We start from the raw sequence: 19,411 nt of genomic DNA on the forward strand, positions 1-19,411 counted from the left end.
ATACATTTGAATTAGAAAGGAAAATATTAGGTCATGTTGTCCTTCCCTGGATCATTATACGTGTGCTTCCTACACTGCTTTCTCAAGTGCTTTTGTATTAATTTGTGTTTTTCTTTTATGTACATTTAAAGTAATGTTTGCTTTCTTTTTTCTTTTTTGCAGTCTAAGAGAAGAATGTGACATTCTATATTTGAAAATGGATCAACACACCTTCTTGTGAGCAATTTGGTGCTCCTTTACTCATTCTGCAGGCACTGCCTTATTCTTCACATGGATGACTCATTCTCTTTCAGAACTGACAGGCCTAAATGGGATACAAGCAGCAACAATGCTACGTTTATCAAATGTCATCTTATAAAGCGGCAAAGCAGCAGTAACAGTCTTACACAGAGGGTAGGTTTACCTACGCAGCATGAATAATTTGGGACTCTGCTTACAGTGATGTGAACAGTTGATGTGCACACTAAGTCCACTCTTTCAGGTTTTACTTCTCATTTTTACTGCTACAGAGATGGAAAATAAATCTGAATAGAAGAGAAGTTCAGTCACCAGCTTCGCTGCAATAACAGACCTGATAGAATTAAAGTGTGGGGGGGAAATGCCCTTTGTACCGAGGTTGTGGAGTGCAAGTATCTCTATAATCAGACAGATTGCCTCTTTTGTGAAGTTATAATTCAATTAAAAGAAAAGGAATACTAGTGGCACCTTAGAGACTAACCAATTTATTTGAGCATAAGCTTTCGTGAGGTACAGCTCACTTCATCGGATGCATCCGATGAAGTGAGCTGTAGCTCACGAAAGCTTATGCTCAAATAAATTGGTTAGTCTCTAAGGTGCCACTAGTACTCCTTTTCTTTTTGCAAATACAGACTAACATGGCTGCTACTCTGAAACCTGTCATAATTCAATTGCAGCCTTTTCTGTAGAACAATTTTTGACTTCTCTCTCTTTTTATGACACTTCAGAAATGACTATCCTTATAAAGCTGGATTATTTAGCGAACCAGACAGGAGTTTGGTGTACTCTGTTGCAGTACTTTCTTGAGTCATTTTCTGCAGTACAGTGTGCCCTTTGAATTGTGAGGTCTTGTGAGCGGGATCTAATTTTTTCAGTGTGTCTACTCATTTTGAGTTTCTCAATTTTTGACTTCCCTTGAAGCCAGTTAGTGCTGTGGGTGCTCAGCGTCTCTGAAAATAGGGTCTTAAATTATTCAAGTTAGGCACCCAAAACTTGAGTAACTTCAAATTAGTGGACACTTTTGAAAATTTTTGCCTCAATGACTGTTTTTTTCAGTAGATTTCCTATGATATCTCAGATAGCAGAAAATCAAATGAAAGTTTTCATTATATTGATCCATACGCATTGATAAAATGACATGATTTTGCCTCAGCTGTCTTGCCGTTAAAAAGTTATTTCTGCATAGTCTGTTGATATAGATGCATAGCTGATGCATAGCCTACTGGCCAAGAGAACAGCTATTATTCAGTATTCTCTGTATCCTCTCCAGTCAGCATCCTTATGATTCTTTAATCCACAAATGGAAACTTTCAGACTCTTATAGTATGGTGACTTCTACATCTTAGTATATAAACAAAATTGGTTTGATTCTCAGCCTTAACATTCTTCTGCTATAAATCTTGACTAATCTTTGTACAGTCAAATATAGAGAGGTATAACTTCTGGCTATTCAGAAGACAGCAGGATATGAAAAGCAGTATAATTAATACTCTGCAGGTTTATTATTATGGTTATGCATACTGTTCAATTGTTCCACTGATGGATTTTCTTTTAGAGGTTTTCATAACGCAATGGTTATAAATTAAGGCAAGTCATATAAAGGCAGCTGTTTATCCTCTATAGCTCTTTATACAATGTTATAGAAGAACTTCACTGTGTAGTATTTTGCCAAGTGTTAATTTCAACTTGAAATACAGTTTTCTTTGCATTTTCTTATCACATCCAAAACTGGCATTTTATCCCAGTTTAGAACAGTTTTAAACACATTTTGTAGAGAAACTGAGTATTTTAGCACTAGATGCATTATTTTATTCTGCTACAAATGAAAAATGATAGGCAGTTAGCTGAATTTATTTCATGGATATAGGTGTCATAAATCTTATAAGGAATAAAAGTGGAATGACACTTCATGATAAAATCTGAAAAAATCCACCAATAAAATTATCTATCAACAAAGGTGGATTTAAAAGTTAAGGGTCCAATCCTGCTCCTAATGAAGTCAATGCAATTTTTGCTTTAATGGGAGCAGAAATGATCCTCTTGTCCTGTACATTTAGAAGTGACAACTGAAGTGTATCAGCTAATCTCGTCCGTTTTGGGGGCTCATTTAAACAAAATAATTATACGTGTCTTAATTATGAATTACCTCAGTATGTGGTTTCTAGTCTGATAAATTCAGCTAATGGGTAGCAAGACATAGAGCAAGACATCTTTTCCATAGACTCCTGAGTCCTAAGACAAAGTGAACAATAGATATAGAAAAAACATTCTAAGGGGCATAGGCCCAGATCCTCAAAGGGATTTAGGTGTCTAACTCCCATTGGATTTCAAGGGAGCTATGACAGTTTATACCAGCTCAGGATGTGGTGCCAATGTTGTTGATCCTGGCCTGAGGAAGCTGCTGGCAGGGTGTTTTCTGTGAGGACTCCCTCCCTTTGGATTTTACTCCTTCTTTGGTTGAAGGTTCAGAATGTGCTGCAAAGCCCATCTATTTATACAGGCTTGGGGACAGAGCCCAAACAGCTGCGTTGCAACAGCAGAGTCTAGGAGGAGGGGTTGGAGTATTTTCTTAAGTATTGGCTTCTTTCAGGAGTTCTTTTTTTGTCATGTAGCACTATATTCTTGTATTAATTGATCTGTGTTTTTTTTAAACCTGTGAGGTGTTGTGATAGGTGTTATTAAATACATCAGAAGGAATAAATAAACTGCAAAGTTTTGTGCATGTATCACACCAAAACCAAAATAAATACATAGTTGTACATGCTCAAAATTATATAGAACATAAACTGCATATGATAATGATGGCGACAGCAGCTGGGTTTTGTTGTGTCAAAATACTGTGTTGAACAAACTAAAGGAAGATGAATTTGTTATTCAAAGAGCCAGGTGCTCTGAGCTGGCAGCCCCTGAGTGGCTGAGAGGCTCTATGGCTGAGCAGGTATAAGTGGGAGCAGCTGTCCTTAATGGTTACTTCCCACTCTGCTTTTCATTGTGATTTTCAGCACCTGCGCAGTGCCAGTGCTCTCCCTGTGTCTCTGCTTATGCTGTCTAGTGGGCAGACACTCACAAATGAGGCTGTCTGTGCTGTTTGGCAGGTGAAAATGAGGGCTGTAAATATGAGCACTGGCCCACTAAGAAACAGACTCTCACTAGCAGGCAAGCCAAGACTAGGCAGTTTTTAGAAACAAAGGGCCAAATGTTGCCCTGAGTTCCACATGGTCTATGTTCTTCTTCCCCCATCTCACTCTTACTCAGCACAATCTTTTCCTAGGTCTGATCTTGTCTAGGAAAAAAATACACTTGCGCTAACATATGTGAGATATGAAATATCCTTTTCTTTTGGAGGCTTTAATAGAAGTTTTCTTCTTCTCACCATTTAAGCCCAAATTTCTTTCCTTCAGGAGAAATTAATCATCCAGCACCTCTGACTGGGCTGTAGACTGCCTGTGTGTGAGTTGCAGCAATCTAAAGCTAGCACCAATTCTCCTGGCAGAATGCATACAGGCAGAAATATATATTCCCTGTAAACTGAATTGGTAGGGAGGTTATTTTTTCTCATTCTTTGTTCTTATTCTATAATTGTTATTCTGTGTTAACATTTTCTATTCCCTTTGAACATCTGTAATTTTGCCTCTCCCAACCCATTACCCACACACTGTAACCTTTTAATTGTGCAATAATTACAGTTTCTGTACAGTGACACCTTCTGGCAAATACTCTTTTCAATGTGGGTTCTTCAGGGAGGATATTCCATCAATGGAAACATGTCCAGTGGGGCACTCTTGGGACTTGCAGTGAGCCAACATAATATGATATTGTGAAATAATGTTGTAGTTTGGGCCACGATATGGCCCAGTCTTTCTTCAGTGGACTTCTTCAATATACATTTCAGCTATCAGTATAAGTTTATGCTTACAGTCTGAAGAAGGAGAGTAGGGGGAAATTAAACAGTTTTCTATGCATATTTTTGGAAATGTAAACAGATTTTGGCAGAAATTTGTTTAACGTTTCCATCCCACATCTCCAACTTGTCCAGCGGAAAAAAAAGCCCAAGATCTGGCCAATATAAGCCTCATAAATCTGGTCCCGAAGGAAGTTTTTTAAATGAAAAACCTCTCGGGAATGATCTCATGATCCGCATCCTCCCATCCTGTCTAGATTGTGATTGGTCACCAATTAGCAGGATCTAATTATTATTAATGTAACAGTTGTGCTCAAAGACCACAACAAGAATTAGAGACCTATGGTACTGTAAAAATGATCTTGTAAGAAAGAGCCCCTTCTTGATAAATGTACAGTCTGTGACAAAGCTATGTCCTTGCCTCCATGGGTCCCGCGTTTCTTGGCGGATTTCGCTAGCCTCAGAGGCTCACTGTGACCCTCCACGTAACCCTTCTTTCTCTAGAGACAAGGGTCACAGTCTACTGAGCCATTTTCATCATAAGCCAGCAAGGGAGGTGAGGAGAAATTATCCTTCCTTGCACATCTCTGTTGTCTCCCAGTCTCAGTGATTAATCAGGGGGCAAAGGTGAGGGGGGAGCCCGGGCCCACTCTCTACTCCAGGCTCCAGCCCAGGGACCCTAATAGCATCAGCTATGGTAGCTGACCTTTTAGAAACATTACATGTACAATTCCCTGGGCTACTTCCCCCACAGCAGCCCTCACTTCCTCAAGCTCCACTTCACCCTTACCTCAGGGCCTCCTTCCTTGTGCCTGATATGGTGTGTACTACTCAGTCTCTCCAACAGCACAACTTCCTTCTACAGCTCCTGACATGCACACCCACCTGGCTGGGATGCTTTTAACTAGTTTCAGCCAGCCCCTGATTGGCTTCAGGTGTCCCAATCAACCTAGCATTCTCCCTGCCTTCTGAAAAGTTCTTAATTGGCCCCAGGTGTCTTAATCGACCTGGAGCAGCTGCCATTTCACTTAACCTGGTACCAGGGATTTGTTTAGCCTGGAGCTAATATATCTATCTCCCACAACTTTTCTATAGCCATCTCGCCTTGCCCCATCACAAGTCTAAGGCCCCAGTGCCATATAATTAAATTTATGAACTTAGTCCCATTGAAGTCAAAGGAACTACTCAGAGTGCGTAAAGTTAATCACATGTGTAAGTCTTTGCATGATCAGGGCCTAATTTAAGACAAGATACATCATGTGAGTGTAACAAACAATGAAAGAAGATGTCTGTGGGAGGAAGAAGGATGAGAGTAACAGCAGTAAAGTCACATGGATACACTGATCCACTGTTGCACAGCTTGATAGTTCCAAACATCTGACTGTTGTAAAAATAAACAAATGAAATACTGCGGCAGCACCAAGCTATCAGCTGTTAATTTGCCAATTTCTTATACATGTAGCAGCAGAAGTGGGATTTGAGATGGGATTTGAAGGGAGGAAGGGGAAGGGCATTCCAAGTACACAGTAAAGTGTTCTACAGCATCCTTCCAGCCTGGGAAGAAGGTGCATTGCTCAGTAACTGTCACAACTGTTCAAAGCCTCACTACTGTAAACTTAATTCTACTACTGGGAAACATAAGAGACCCTTTCTCCCATTTGAGCATTTTTTAAAGTTTGAATTGGGGTAGGGTCTGGTCACTGCTAAGACAAAAAAGCATTTTTGGATTGTCAAGAAGTGCTTCTCGGTTATTAAAAAGTCGAGAGTCAGAGTGTGACCGTGAGGTCTGAAATAGCCTGAGACAATTGTACAAAATACTTGATGTTGTGCAGAGCCTTTTGTTTCCAGAATCATTCTTATAAAGGTTGCCATTAGAACCAGTGCTAATTGCTATAGATAACAGACACACGCAGCATGGGAACAGTTAATCAAACTTCCTTTACGATTTTTCTAGTAGGTATGATATTACCTTTTCTAACAATATACTCTATTCTAAGTATAATGATACCTGTTCAAACTGGTAACATGTTACTTGGTACTGACAACGTACAACAAAACACAAAAGTTAACTGCATCCATTGTATCTCGGTACGTGAGAATTCCTGTATTAATTACACAGAAGTATAGATGATTTAACTACTAGTGAGCCACAACTTCAAAGCATTGTCTATACAGCTGCTTTTTAGAGTGCTAGCATGAGCCCTGCTAACCTGAGTCTTTTGGCCTAGGTTGGGATGCTTGCTTCTGTGGGCTGCGCAGACATACCCACAGAAACAGAGGGAGCCAGACCGGAACAGGAAGCGTGAGGCAGGAGAAAGCAAGGTCACACAAGCTGGGAAAGGGACTCCATGAGAAAGAGACAACTCAGCATGCAATAGCCTGCATGAGGCAGGGGACACTGATGATGCCTTAGGACTCCCAAGGGAAGGGTGATCTAGAAGGTGGCATTGCAGTTAAGATATTTGTTGTTTTATATGATCTGTACTCTCCTGTGCTTTACGTGGTTAAGTTAAAGAGCATTAAGGTGTTAAACTGTGGGCAAAGTGTCTTAAACACTTCACAACTGCTGCATGCAAAGGAAGTTAAATTGTACCCCAGAAGCTTCACACCTTTCGGGTGGAGATCTGGGAAGGGTATGTTTTAACTGTGGGGGAGACTGAAGGTCAGCCCTGTGCCCAGTGGGGATAGGAGCTGGACAGTGGGTTCCAGCTCAGAAGGGAGTGTAAGACTGCAGGCCTGCACTCTGTGCTTAGGGAGCCCAAGATTGGGGAAGTAACTGGACTTTGTTCAGGCTTAAGAAACTTAAAAGAGCTGGGAATCCAGGGACACAGAGGCTTGAATTCCCCTCAGAGCAGTCTGATGGGTTGCCAGAAGGGAGCGCCCTGCCAGATCTGTGATAGAAAATGACTACCAGCAGCACCTTGAAGTCCCCAGAAAGGAATCACAAGCTGTTTGACTTTTCCCTACTTTCCCCAAAAAGCCTTGTAAAATATTGGGAGAAGAAGACTGATGCGTAGCGGAAGAGAAGACGTAGGGCTTCCTTCGTCTGGAAAGTAGTGCTGTGCAGTGGAAGGACCTTGGACTAGGAATAAGAAGGCATGGGTTCAATTCTTGATCTGTAACTGACCTGCGTGACTTTGGACAGGTCACTTCACCTTCCGTGCCTCTGTTTCCCCAGTGAAAATGATGATTATTTTTCCTTCTTTGTAAATCACAGAGATCTATGGAAGTTAAGTGCTATATAGAAGCTAAGAATTATCTCCTTCCTCTGGAATCCATATCAGAATTTTTTCAAAATTTAATGAAAAGTTTCATTTTAATGTTGAATGGATGAAAGTGAAAGTTGGAATATGGCATTCCATATTTTTGTTCAAGTTTGCCCACCCCTTATTGAAATCACAGAGCAGTGAATCTGAAATATAATGTTCCATGCTACTGCTTTTTCTGTTTTTCTTTTTATAAAGGGAATGCTTGAGCAAACTTGGGGAAATGCACTTATAGTACTAACTCCAATACTTTTCTCATACCTATTAGATTTAAAAATAATATTCATTTTCTTTCTGCTTAACAACAAAGAGATCAATTCTTTTCAAAGAACAGACATGTTCAGTCTATCAGTTTTATCTATAATACTTTAAAAGCAGTTTATAATGAGCATTCTGATTTGGTTCTTAGTGTCAACCGAAGTGTCCAGAAAATACCTTCTATAATAAATGAAAACAATTAAACCGAGTACTAAAATGTTATGTGAACCTTTGACTCTGAGAAAAATGCAGTCAAAATGACTAATACATTGGGCTTTTGTATTTGCATTATATAACAAATAATCTGTGCCAGGATGAGGGAGTGATCTGCCCTTGCTATGTTGTTTTGTTTTGCAAAGTATAACTTTTAAAGATTTATTAGACAGTTTGTTTAAGCCAATTGTAGGGTTTTTTTTAAAAGATTTTGCAGCTTGCTTTGTTCTCAAAAGTGTCAGCAGTTATAAGTAAAAAATATATTCAACTTGATGTCTGAGTAATGAATTTGAAAACTTGATTGGGTAATAAGAAGGAATAAGTGAGCCCAGGTGAGTGCTATAAAAGCTAGCAAAAGCTAGAAAGCAAGACTGCTTGGAAACTAACAAAAATAAAACTACCAAGGGAAATGGGAGAAAAACTAAACAGTATGCGGTGATGGGATATACCTGATCTTTATGGCTCCTTACAGGAGGCCCTGTGGGTCTTACTACACTCCTGTCCCAGGAAAGAAGTAGTGAAGATGGGTTCTCCAGGCCTGCCTAGAGAGGCTGTATGGAAGCAGCTAATCAGAGTCCAGCAGGCTCAGAAAGAAGGAGCTGCAGAGCCTTAGCAGGTCCGATTCTGACTGGGACCAGAGGGACAAGACAGGGTGTTTATCTCTGCTCAAGGGAGCTTAAAAGAGAACTAGCATTTAGTTCTGGCTGCATTTGCTTATGCTGGGGGAGAGAGAACCTGAGAACTTTAACCCTGAAGTAAGGGGTGAAGATCAAGGGGCCAGGTGGGAAGAGGTCCAGGGAAGTAGCAGCAATGAATTGAATTGAGAGGTACATGGCTGCTGTTTATAGGGTCCCTGGGTTGGAACCTGGGGTAATGGGTGGGCCCAGGTTCCCCCACTGGCTACCAGCAATGTGGTGTAAACCTGAGAAGGGAGCAAGGCTCTTAGAAGCCTGAGCAAAAAGCTGAATTTAAAGGGCCTGGAGTTGGGGCTGAAGATACTGGTAAGGGGAGACAGACAGTTTTGTTGGACTTTGCTACCTTGGGACAGCTTCACTTTGATTGTATGACCCAGCTGGAGGGCTGACCCACTGATGACCTGCCAAGCAAGGCTGAAAACCTGTGGGGGTCTAGGAGTGGGAAAAGGACTGAAGCACTGCATGTAGCAGCAAGACGCACTCCAGAGGTGAGTGTTCTCCGTTACACATGCTTAGGCAGTTGATGTTCTATAATAGTCACGGTTTTAGCATGCATTTTTCACTTTAATATATTATAATTTATGTCTAGAAAACAAGAGCTCTTAGCATTAGGGCAAAAGAACTGATAAATCATGAGATAAAACCAAGATTTGGCCTTGTAGCGCTCTTGTTTTATAACTCTGTCTCTAAACGGGGAGGGAAATCTCTCATAATAAAGAGATGAGAACTAGGTACTGTCTTATTATGTAGATTAACTAAATATTGACAATGTTCAAGTGCTTATATACAAATACAAGAAGTCTAAATACTAAGATGGGTGAACTAGAATGCCTGGCATTAAATGAGGCATCCTGGAAACTTGGTGAAATAAGCATACTTAATAGGGCATGGTAACAGTAGAGTACAAATATATATAGGAATGATAGACAAGGTCATGCTGGTGGGGGAATGGCACTTTGTGTGGAAGAAAATATAGTCAAATAAGGTGAAAATCTTCAGTGACTCAAACTGTACCACAGACTCTCTATAAATAGAAATTTCATACTTGAGCAATGAGTATAACAGTAAGAATATACAACTAACCACCCTGGCCAGGATGGTGACTGTGAAACGCTCAGGGACATTAGAGAGGCTACAAAACCAGAAAACACAATGATAATGGGGGGGTTTCAACTATCCTCATATTGACTAAGTACATGTCACATCACGGTGTGATGCAGAGATAAAATTTTTAGACCCCCCATAAATAACTGCTTCTTGGAGCTGCTAGTCCTGGAACCCACAAGAGGCGATTTTTGATCTAATCCTAAGTGGAGCACAAGATGTGATCCAAGAAGCAACTATAGCTGAACTGCCTAGTAATAGTGATCATAATATAGTTAACATTAGCGTACGTGGCGCGGGAGAATACCAGAAAAACCCACCATGTTAATATTTAACTTTTTAAAAGAGGAACTACACAACAATGAGGATGCTAATTAAATGGAAATTTATAACGAGAAGTCATAAGGGTAAAATGTCTGCAAACACCATGGGGACTATTTAAAAAGACCATAATAGAGGCTCAGACTAAATGTATACTCCAAATAAAAAAGACTGCCACCATGGCTAATTAGCAGAGTAATAGATGCTGTTAGAGGCAAAAAGGCATCCTTTAAAATTTGAAGTCAAATCCTTCCGAGGAAAACAGATATGAGCATAAACTGTGGTATGTCAAGTGTAAAAGCATAATTGGGCAGGCAAAAAAAGAACTTCAAGAGTAACAAGCAGAAGACACACAAGCTAATTACATTTTTTTAAGTACATCAGAAGCAAGAAGCCTGCCAAACTGGCAGTGAGGCCACTAGATGACAAAGGTGTTTAGAGGAGCATTCAGGGAAGACAAGGTCATTGCGGAGAAGCTAAATGAATTCTTTGCATCAGTCTTCACTGCAGAGCATGTGGGGGAAGAAACCCACATCAGAGTCATTCCTTTTGGGCAACTAATCTGGAGTATTTTCCCCAAATGGATCTCACTAGAAAAGGTTTTTAGAAAAAAAATTACTAAACAGTATTAAGTCACCAGGACCAAATGATTTACTGTAGTATATAGCATAGTAGTATATTGTATACTGTAGTATATAACCTATCACTGAAATAAGTCTCTGTGCTAGGTGACTGGAGGGTAGCTAGCTGATGCAGAGCTTTAAAAAGGGCTCCAAGGTTATCCTAGTAATTATAGGCCAGTGAGCCTAACTTTAGTACGGGGCAGATTTGTAGAAACTATAGTAAAGAACAGAATTATCAGACACATAGATTAACATGATGTGTTGGGGAAGAGTCAACATGGCTTTTGTAAGTGGGGAGGGATTATTTTCTATAAGAATTCTTTGAGGGAGTCAGCAAACATGTGCATAAGGTGATCCACTTGATAAAATGAACTTGGATTTTCAGAAAGCCTTTCACAAGGTACCTCACCAAAGGTTCTTAAATCATGGGATAAGAGGGAAGGTTCTCTTTTGGTTCAGTAACTGGTAAAAGGAGTAGGAATAAATGGTTGGTTTTCATAGTGGAGAGAGGTAAATAGTGGAGTCCACCAAGGATCTGTTCTAAATGTTGAACAGTACTGGTCCCAGTAATGATCTGGAAAAGGGGATGAACAGTGAAGTGGCAAAGTTGGCATACAATACAAGTTCAACATAGTAAAGTCTAAAGCAGACTTCAAAGAGTTACAAAGAGCACTCATTAAACAGGGAGACAAGGCAACAAAATGGCAATGAAATTAAATATTAAGTTCAAAGTAATGCACCCTGCCAAAAATAATTCCAATTATACATATACAGTGATGGGTTCTAAATTAGCTGTTACCAGTGGTGAGCTGGAGCTGGTTCGCACCGGTTCGCTGGAACCGGCTGTTAAATGTAGAAGCCCTTTTAGAACTGGCTGGGGACAACCGGTTCTAAAAGGGCTTCTACATTTAACAACCAGCCAAAAGTGGCGCCTTAGGTGCCACCTCCATGGATGCTCCAGGGCTGGAGCACCCACGGGGAAAATTTGGTGGGTGCAGAGCACCCACTGGCAGCTTCTCGCCTGGCCCCAGCTCACCTCCGCTCCACCTCCACCTCCTCCCCTGAAGCCGCCCCGCTCTGCTTCTCCGCCCCCTCCCCCTGCCCTGGCTTCCCGCGAATGAGCTGTTCACGCGGGACGCTGGGGAGGGCTGAGAATCAGGCGGCGGCTTCGCGCTCAGGCCCAGGGAGGAGGAGGCAGAGCGGAGGTGAGCTGGGGTGGCGGGGGGTGCAAGGAGGGCTGCCCGTGCCGCAGCAGGTAACCCGGGGGTGGGGGGCGCAGGGGAACCGCTCCCCACCCCAGCTCACCTCCACCTCCCTGGGCCTGAGCATGAAGCCGCTGCCTGCTTCTCAGCCCTCCCAGGCCATGACCCCCTCGTGGGGTGAGGAGGGAACCGGTTAAGATTTTGGCAGCTCATCACTGACTGTTACCACTCAAGAAAGAGATCTTGGAGTCACTGGAAAGTTTTCTGAAAACTTTCACTCAGTGCACAATAGCAGTCAAAAAGGCTGAAGGTATGTTAAGAACTATTAGGAAAGGGATGGAAAACAAGACAAAATATCATACTAGTCTATAAATCCATGGTGTGCTTGCACCTTGAATATGGAGTCTAGTTCTGGTTGCCTCATCCCAAAAAGATATAGTGAAACTGGGAAAGGTTCAGAAAAGGGCAACAAGGATGATCAGGGGTATGGAATGGCTTCCATATGATGACAGCTTAAAAATAAAATATAAGAGGAGGGAGGTATGCTATATGTCTATAAAAATCATGAAGAGTGTACAGCAAGTGAATAGAGAAGTGTTATTTACCCTTTCCCACAATCCAAAAATGTGTGTGTGTGTCCCAATGAAATTAATAGGCAGTAGGTTTAATACAAACAAGAGAAAATACTTTGTCACACAACACACCATTAACCTGTGGAAATCTTTGCCCTGGGATGTTGTAAAGGCCAACAGTATAACTGGGTTAAAAAAAAATGAACTAGATACGTTCATGGAGAGTAGGTCCATCAATGGCTATTAACTAAGATGGTCTGGGACACAACCCTATACTCAGGGCAAATCTAAACCTCTGACTGCCAGAGATGGGTCAGTCCTTAATTGTCCTGTTCTGCATACTCACTGTGAAGCTCAGGTACAAGCCACTGTCAGAGATAGGATATTGGGCAAGAGGGACCACAATCTGATCCTGTATGGCAGCTCTTTTGTTCTTATGCCATGTACTAGTAGAACAGGCTATAATGTAATTCCAAACTACTACCCTGAGTAAACAAAAATATCTGAAGACACCGTTTTCATTTGAATTATTTTTAGGTTGACTAAACTTTTTAGTTTGCTCTTAAAATATCTGTTGCAAGACTGTTAATAATGGAAGTCATATGATTACATCACCATGTTGAATACTTATCTGTTATGTGTAAGTAGTAACTAAATATATCCAACTCATGTTTAAATTCTGCTGTTAACTTTTTGTGATACATTAATTTATTTTGGAGTTATATTTTGAACTTAAGCTTTTGTTTTCACAATTCATAAATTCTCATGGTATTAACACTTCAGGCAAACATCTTAAAATCTTTTAAATAAAATATATTATCATGGTTACAGGGCTAACTGTACCTCTGGATTCTCTGATTGCATCACCACATCTTAGGCCTTGTGGCCTTTCTTCTTCTGGAGTGGAATCCTGTGATTTCCTTCCCCAAACTATTAGACTGAGCCTAGGCAATAGTACCCTGTATCATGCACGCTTGCCAGCAGGTCTGACTAGGTATGCAACCTACGGTTCATCCCTATGGGAGCTTGTGACAAGTGGTGAACTCACTGGCCCAAAAATCCTGCTATTGAATTAAACTCAATATATGCGTACAGTAAACCATGCAGTGCCCTGGTCAAGATAGTGTTTATAAGTTATTACAGACTGCTCCAACCCTATAACGCTTACTTTGGTGTTGCTGGTGCACACTTTGGTGAGTAGCACACTTTCGTCATTATCTAAACCAATGTGAAATACAAAGTTTCTATATTCCATCTCCCTTTTCTCTCCCTGGATACTCTTGCTCCCAGTACCAAACAGCAGTAAGAAATGGAGACAGGGCATATTCAGCTAGAACCCTTTCAGCATTGGAGCACTAATCTTTATTAATGGCTGAGGGTAACCAGCATTTAAATGCTAAATATTTAACAGTAGCAATGCTGCTCCTTTTTTGCACTCCCTTTTATGCAGTATTCAAACTGATTCTCTTGTTTACCAAGGGAAAACATTTCCCCTCTATTATGTAACCTTTTTTTTTCGCTTCAGGCATAAATGTAAAACAGGCAGTTATCATATGAGCTTCCTTAATACCGGTGTAAATGAAAAGCTACTTCAGACTCTAGTGGTTAAACATGATTGTCAACATGGAGAACCAGATTTGTCAAAGCTGTAGATGGCAGCGCTTGTCTTACTGATATTTTGCTCTCTAACGCTGTAATTTAAGATTAACAACATGATTGTGCCAAAAACTTAATTTTGGACTTTAGTTATAATATCAGTATTAAAAATAAATAATAATTTGGCCATTCTGCAACCATTATTCCTACTATCACTCTGTTTATTCCTACTGTTACTCTGAATAACAACAGATAGGCTTATTTTTATCAAATAGCAGTATCCTGTAGGCTGGGCATGTGAGGTTCAATACTGAAAACAGCCTGTATAAGCAAATTAGTTGACCTTGTATTGTATTGTACTTCAGTACGCACTGAAATATCCTAGTTCAAACTTCTACCAGTAGAGAAGAATTCATTTAACAAAGAACTTTCTAATACACAATGCTTTAAAAACCTAGGCTATATAAAAATTGATATCTAAAGCCTCCAGATTCATGCAATTTGGCTGAGCCAAACTTTGCCATAGAATTCACCCTCTTAATAAAATTATATTCACTAACTTATTTTCTCCTTTCATTCCTTTTGTAGAATTCTGTTTACAAAAGCGCATAGAGAATCTCCTCCACCTGAATTTGCTCTGCCCTTTCCACATGATAGCTTTGGATATGTCTGAGTTAATTTGATTGGCAAGTATAGACCCACATCAATGGCAGAAATAATGTGTGCCATATATAGGCAATTGCATTCCTTTATTATAGTCCTTAATACCTGTAGAAAATAAATGCTACTACACTAACTCAGGATCATCAGGGTTCCAAGATAAGCTGCTTCAGGGCTTTCATTGCCAGAACTACAATTTGCATTATTAGACTAGGACCACATTTCTATAAACCACCAATAATGTAGGATAACCTTTGTAATTTGTACAGGCATCTTCTATTGTCATCTGTAAACTAATGCATCAACATAAAATAGTAAAAGCTCAAACACTTACATCTCTCTCTAAATTTGACTCAGCAACCCTATTAAAACTAATGAGATGGCAGGAATTGACAAATACCAAGGAACCCAATAAAAAGCAAATAGTTCAAAATTAACTAAAATTTTTAATTCAGAGGGAATATTTATTAACCTCTGGGTACAACATGCTATTTCTATGGTAAACCATTATAGTATTACTCATCTTACAAAGTGGAGTATAACTAGAGAAGGCTATCAATAATACCTAGAAACAATCAGCAAAAGTTGTGAAAGGCTTCTCTGTCTGCTCATATCTATTAATTTTTTTTGTTCAGCTTTATGCGTGAGACGTTTTCAAACTTTGATCTTTAGTATTGGCCGATGGATGGACTTTCACACAGGGTAAGTTGTCGTCGTCATCTTCTTTTTAAATCAGCAAGTTTTGAACTCAAAATCCATCATTTCCTATATCCTATGATCTGGTCAGTTTAACGATAGACAATCTTTCCACAGAGTTCAATAAACTTTGGATCAGGCCCTGAGAGTATGTCTGGACTTCCATTAGACATCCATGGCTGGCCTATGCCAGCTGACTCAGGCTAGGTCCCAGGGGCCGTGTAGCTGGGTGTAGACGTTTGGACTCAGGCTGCAGCCCAATTGCTGGGACCCTCCCACTTCCCAGGATCCTAGGGCCTGGCTCTAGTTCTTGCCTGAAGTTCTACACGAGCCAGCTGCGGGTTTTTAATTACAGTGTAGACATACCCTTAGACACCTCCATCCAAAAAGGCTGGCTTCTGGAGCACTTTCCTTACATTTTAATTAAAAGTTCTATGTTTATTTGCTAGAAATCCTATAATAATCAGTGCTATAGGACAGGGGTTCCCAAACTTTTTTCCCTGAGGCCCACGTGTGCAGCTGCAGTAGGCACTGTGGCCCACTATTAACACTTCCTGAAGAAAATTATTCACTTTGTTTATTTAGAAATTTATAGTTTATTTGTATGTAATAATTAATGTACATTTTTCCTTTTCATTTTAATGTAAACAATTGTATTGATAGAAATCCCTAGCAATGGGCACTCAAAGAAATGCTTCAAGATCTTTGAAACCAAATAGTTTTAGTAAAACTACACTTAAAAAAATGTTCAGAGCAAAATGTAGCGGTCAAAAAGGGAAAACACAACGTAGAAATGTACAATGTTTAAAACTGAATGATAAGCAACTCAACAATGTTAACACAATGTGTTTAACAACTTTGTTCTTTTTTGGTTTTAAAACAAAACAATTGTCCAACTTTGAATACTAAATTGTGTTCAATTTTTTTTCGTGTAAAATCTGCTGTGTAAGTAAAGACCCAGCCCTACTCTCTACTAATTAGAAAAGAATCAACGCAACCCTACTCTCTACTAGTTAGAAAAGAATCAAATATTGTAAAGCAAAAATATTAAATAACCGTTATAATGCACTGAGGCAACAGGTATTCATCTGATCTGCTAAAGGAGAATCCAAACCTCAAGTATGAGTGATCATATTTTCTTAACACTTTCTTTATATTTTTGGCTGGCTCATTTTATGTAGCTGTAGATGGTCTGGGACTTTCATTATCTTCACCACCACTGCACTCTTCTTGGCTCAATTTACTTTTTAAAAACATGTCAGATTGAAATACTGCTTGATGTTTTTTACAGTTGTAAATGGTGGACTGTGTGTATGTTGCTAAGTTACCTTGCAGTGAAACGCACCATTGTATTCACGAGAATTAAACTTGACATATTGCAGCTTGTTTTTTAAAATAAATAAATATTTTTTTCTATACTCTGTCCAACATATACAGCTCAAAGCATTACATTTATATAGCTTTCACTTAGATTAAACAAGTCTATGGGAAGTTAAAGATTTACTAAGATCTTGACTGGAGAATGCAGTTGTGCTGGCGGACCACCAAGCCGTGTGTCGTGGCCCACAGTTTGGGAACCCTTTCCTTCAGATATAAATAATCTTTAATTCTTCCTCTGTGCAAGGACTATATAATCTGCATCAACCCTATGTCTGGTTCATCTTACTTTCCCCCTCCACACTGACTGAGCAGCTCCAGCTAGCACATTGTGGCGGAGGGATCAGAGCCAAAGCTTCACCCACTCCTCACTCTTGCCAATCCACTTCCCACCCACCTGTCCAGCTAAGGAATTTAAGTTCATATCTGGAAGTTTATGTTGACTTTAGTCTGGATTGTGTTATGAGGGTTTTTTTTTTTAAGAACAATAATTCAATAGAGCTGACACTAGCAAAGGCTTTAAGCCTTTCATTCACATACTTCTGTTCTGACAGTCCCCTCAAAACCACTCCATTCTGAATCTATATTGTACCTTCCATTGAGTGGCACTAAACATTTCCTCTCCATATTCCAACCCAAGTAGTAAGAGTTTACAAGCCATTTCCTTGATGCACAAAATATTTCCATATCCTTACACAGTCCTCATTCTATCAAATTACGTGAGCATACACACAACTTGAAGTCAATGGGACTACTCACAGGTTTTGGAGTTTTGCTGGACCAGAAGCCAGATAATCTCAATCTGTAAAACGTATGGTTGCCAAAAAGTATGTCACCCTAGTCAGTGTACAATTAAGGTGTCTGCGGAGGGTTTTGAATTTGAATTGCTTCTGAACACTGGATTGTGTGGCTATGTTGAAATTTAATGTGACACTAACAGGTTTTTCATTTAATAATAAATATATTTCTAGAACTAGTGACAGTTCTGTAACTCAAATCCATGCTCTAACTCCTTTTCTCTGCTCTCCTTGAAAACTTCAGATCCCAAGTGTTTGATGATAGAGCGGTGCAGCTCACAGAGCTTTGTGGCTCAATTGTGTGAAAGATCATCATGTATCAGTATGAGAGAGCGCTCTGGCAGCTGTTAGAGCAAGTTACTCTTTTTTTTTTTTTTTAAAAAGGTTAACATTTCCAGCCACTTTAATGGGAATTATTTACTCTTTGGGCATCACTGCCTTATTTCAGATGTCCCTTTTTTCTATCGTAACAATGAGACATGCTGTCTCACTTACAAACTATATAAAATTATGAGATAAGAACTGGGCATCAGGCCAAAATTATGACATTATTTTAATGAGCAGTAGGTTTGTGGTGACTTTTCCTATACAGGAGTGGTTGGAGTTTAGTACACTCTCAATTGTAATTCTCCTTGATCTTTTACTGGTCTTTGATTGATGTATTCTGTTGAAATGCTTGAAGCCTTATGCAGACACTTTGGGCCCTACTGTCATGGTTTTATTTCTGTTTGCCTCAATAGTGCCAGTTTGTCCGTGTAGCACTAGCTAAATGCTTTTCTGATCTTTGTTGTTATGAACTACAGATTACCTAAGACTCTGCCCTGGTGCCTATGCTTTATAATAGCCATAGGTTTCCTTCACATCTTATAAACCACACCATAGTGTCAAGGATTGGGTTTATTCTCTCTGATAAATCTTGCAGCACTGGTATCAGTCTTGTCTGAATGAAGACGTTACAGGCTAGATGTCTGCCAAATGAATTTTTGGACAATAGACACTTTCTTTGTTTACATGTATAACACAACCACTTTCCTCTGTAGCTGCCCATGAGATGGCCTTGTTGGACCCCAGCCCATTTGCCTCACAACTAATATGTTTAATGCTTTGAACAATTTATGGTCTAATACAGTGGTTCCCAAACTTGTTCCACCGCCTGTGCAGGGAAAGCCCCTGGTGGGCTGTGCTGGCCCGCCAGGGGCTTTCCCCACATAAGCAGCGGAACAAGTTTGGGAACCACTGGTCTAAAATAACTATTGGAATTCTGAACCACTGCAGGTGAGATAGGACCCTTTTGAATCTGGGGGTACATTTCATTATATTTGGGTAATATTATTTTATAATTGATATATAAACCTAAATTCTGAACAGGCTTCTAAGGGAGGTTGTGGACTCGCTACCAGAGGCTTAAGAACAGGTTGGACAAACACCTGTCAAGGATCAGCTCTCTAGGTTTACTTGGCCCTCAATGCAGGGGAATTAACTTGATGACCTCTTGAGGTCCTTTCCAGCCCTACATTTCTTATTGTTTCATAATATTGATCATGATTATTTGGATTATGGCAATACATAAAGATCCCAACTGAGATTGAGACTCCATTGTGCTAGGTGCAGTACAGACATATAATAAGAGTTGGTCCCTGCCCCCAAAAGGTTAGTCTCTGGCACAAGCCCTGAGTAAAAGAAGGCACATAGTTACACTTCTCCAGGACCAAACTGTCTGAGTCACAATCTGGTTCCGGTTTCCACCTGTGCACAGAGGAAGAATTAATCTGCATCAATCCTATGTCTGGTGCAGCTTATTTTCCCCCTCCACACTAACTGAGCAGCTCCAGCTTGCACATTGTGGTAGAGGGATCAGAGCCAAAGCTTCACCCACTCCTCACTCCTGCCTAC

At 40.1% G+C, this 19,411-nt stretch overlaps 1 long non-coding RNA gene across 2 annotated transcripts in view; it reads left to right on the plus strand.

Annotated features, from left to right (window-relative positions):
* Nucleotides 1–19,411, plus strand: part of LOC122465969 — a 79,442-nt gene that overhangs the window by 53,537 nt on the left and 6,494 nt on the right. The window contains exons 3-4 of one of the 2 annotated variants that reach the window (XR_006291130.1): nt 163–393; nt 6,367–8,141. This is a non-coding gene — a long non-coding RNA (uncharacterized LOC122465969). Of the gene's footprint in view, nt 1–162; nt 8,492–19,411 lie in introns of those variants that run through there. The other variant, XR_006291129.1, reaches the window with a different exon arrangement.

The sequence above is a fragment of the Chelonia mydas genome, chromosome 5 (assembly GCF_015237465.2).
Source record: "Chelonia mydas isolate rCheMyd1 chromosome 5, rCheMyd1.pri.v2, whole genome shotgun sequence".
NCBI classification, from domain to species: domain Eukaryota; kingdom Metazoa; phylum Chordata; order Testudines; family Cheloniidae; genus Chelonia; species Chelonia mydas.